Source organism: Bison bison, unplaced genomic scaffold, assembly GCF_000754665.1.
Source record: "Bison bison bison isolate TAMUID 2011002044 unplaced genomic scaffold, Bison_UMD1.0 scf7180017864251, whole genome shotgun sequence".
NCBI classification, from domain to species: domain Eukaryota; kingdom Metazoa; phylum Chordata; class Mammalia; order Artiodactyla; family Bovidae; genus Bison; species Bison bison.
This window is the reverse complement of record NW_011494823.1, coordinates 714446-717403: the sequence shown is the minus strand read 5'-3', so window position 1 is coordinate 717403 and position 2958 is coordinate 714446.

Genomic DNA, 2958 nt, shown 5'->3' with positions numbered 1-2958 from the left:
CTAAAGCTGAAACTCCAGTACTTTGGCCACCTCATGGGAAGAGTTGACTCATTGGAAAAGACTCTGATGCTGGGAGGGATTGGGGGCAGGAGGAGAAGGGGACGACAGAGGATGAGATGGCTGGATGGCATCACTGACTCGATGGACGTGAGTCTGAGTGAACTCCGGGAGTTGGTGATGGACAGGGAGGCCTGGTGTGCTGCGATTCATGGGGTCACAAAGAGTCGGACACGACTGAGCGACTGATCTGATCTGATCTGATTCCACTGTATGCATATGCTCCATTCTGCTTATCCATTCATCCATTATGGGTTGGTTCCACTTTTGACTATTATAAATAATGCTGCTCTGCATATTCATGTACAAGATTTGTATGAAATATATGCTCAATTTGTGTGTGTGTGTTTCTGTGTGTAGGCGAAGGATTGCTGGATCGTATGGTAACTCTATACGATTTTGTGGAACTGCCAAACTGTTTTCCACAGTGGCTGCACCATTTTACATTTCTTCCAGCAGAAACGTGTGAAGGTTCCAACTTCTCCATATCCTTGCCAGCACCCATTTTCTATCGCTTTTATTTTTGGCTATCCTAGTGGGTGTGAAGTAGTATCTCATTGTGACTTGACTTGCCCCAATGACTAATGATATTGAGCATCTTTAAAAAAAAATTTTTTTTTTTGTTTTTTACTGGGGCAGCGCTGATTAACAGTGTTGTGATAATTTCAGGTGAACAGCAAAGGGATTCAACCATACATATGCATGTATCCGTGATATTGAGCATCTCTTAATGTGCTTACTGGCCATACTGGCCATTTGTGTACCTGCTTTGGAGAAATGTTTATTCACATCTTTTGCCCCTTTAAAAAGTTGGGTTATCTTTTTGTTGTTGTTGATGAGTTGTAGGAGTTTTTAATATATACTGGATTCTACATCCTTAACAAATATAGTATTTGTAAATATTTGCTCTTGTTATGTGGGTTGTCTTTTCATTTTCTTGATAGTGTCATTTAAAGTACAAAGTTTGTCATTTTTGTGAAATACAGTTCCTCATTTTTTTCCCTTTGGTTGCTGGTGCTTTTAGTGTTATAGCTAAGAAATCACTGTCTTATCCAAGGTCACAGAGATTTACATTTGTGTGTTCTTCTAAGAGTTTTCTGGTTTTAACTCTCTCATTTATATCCTTGATCCATTTTGAGTTAATCTTTAAATACTATCAGGTGAAGGTACAACTTCATGCTTTTGTGTGTGGATATCCAGTTGTCCCAGCATTACTTATTAAAAAGACTATTCTTTCTCCGTTCAGTTGTCTCGGCTCCCTTGTCAAAAACTCAAATGACCATAAATGTATGGGTTTATTTACACAGTTACCTTTAAAGTGACATCTAGGAATTAGGTTACAATAGCCTCCACATAGTCACAAGTATGTGACAGGTAGTGTGGCAGAGGGAGAACAAGTGGGAAATGTGGACTCTTGCAGACCTGGGTTACTTCCAGATCCACTGGAACCCCAGGCAAGCTATTTTGTCTTGAAATAAATAATACAATGTACTATGGGCTTCCTAGGTGTGTGTGTGTGAAGTCGCTTTAGTCATGTCCAGCTCTTTGCGACCCTATGGACTATAGCCCACCCACCAGGCTCCTCTGTCCTTGGGGATTCTCTAGGTAAGAGTCTTAGAGTGGGTTGCCAGGCCCTCCTCCAGGGGATCTTCTTGACTCAGGGATTGAACCTGTGTCTCTTAAGTCTCCTGCATTGGCAAGTGGGTTCTTTACCACTAGGGCTACCTGGAGGCAGCCCTAGTGGTAAAGAACCTGCCTGCCAATGCAGGAGAGATGTCAGAGACTCAGGTTCCATCCCTGGGTCAGGAATATCCCCTGGAGGAAGGCATGGCAACACACTCCAGTATTCTTGCCTGGAGAAGCCCATGGTCAGAGGATCCTGGCGTGCTACTGTCCACTGGGTTGCAAAGAGTCGGACACAACTGAAGCAACTTGGCATGCACACACAATGTATTACACTGTACTATTCTTGTAAAAAATACCAACATCTGGATGCTCCTGAGCCTTGGTTTCCTTCTCTGTCATGTTTCTGCCCCAAAGCTGGTGTAAGTCCCTACATAAGAGGCAGGGCATGGAAGAGTGTTGCAGGTGGGGTCAGGGGCATGAGCAATGGTATGGAAGCTGAAAAGGGCAGGGTGTGATGTGGGGTATGGTGAGAAGTCTGTAGGTCTTGGTGGGGGCGGGGGTAACACATTGAAAGATGGCCTCTCTCTTTTTTTATGCTTTATTTTAGGTTGTACTGGGTCTTCATTGCTGCACGTGGGCTTTGCTTTCTCTACTTGCGGTGACCAGGGTCTTGTTGCAGAGTCCAGGCTCTAGGCAGACAGGCTTCAGTAGTTGCTCTAGAGTGTGGGCTCAGTAGGTGAGGCACACAGTCGCAGCACGTGAGATCTTCCCCTGCCAGCAATCAAACCGGTGTCCTTTGCATTGCATGGCAGATTATTAACTACTGGGCTACCAGGGCAGTCCCTGCCTCTTTCAGTTGGTGAAAACCCAAAGTCTGGTGCCTGGATTATAGCATAGCTCAGAAGACCCCTCCCACACCCCGCTAGGGAGCCCCATGGCGAGAGGCCCAGCCTTGACACCCAGCCACGCCTCCCAGCCACAGGGGTAGCAGTGAGCAGGCTGCCCAGCTCTTGAGGCTCTCGGCTCCATTCCAGTCTGGGTTTGGTGGGGCTGTACTGGGAGTGCAAGGTGATTGGGGTCCAGTGGATGCACTTTGGTTCCCTAGATTTGTGGTTAAGTGAACAAAGTATGCAGAAGGTCAGGAAGGAGAACTTGCAAAAGGAAAGTAAGAGGCAACTACCATTTGCTGAGCAGCGACTACTTCCAGGACGGACTGTGGACTTCATCTCAGATCACAGCCACCCAGAGAAGCAGGGATCAGGAGGAGCGTGTCCA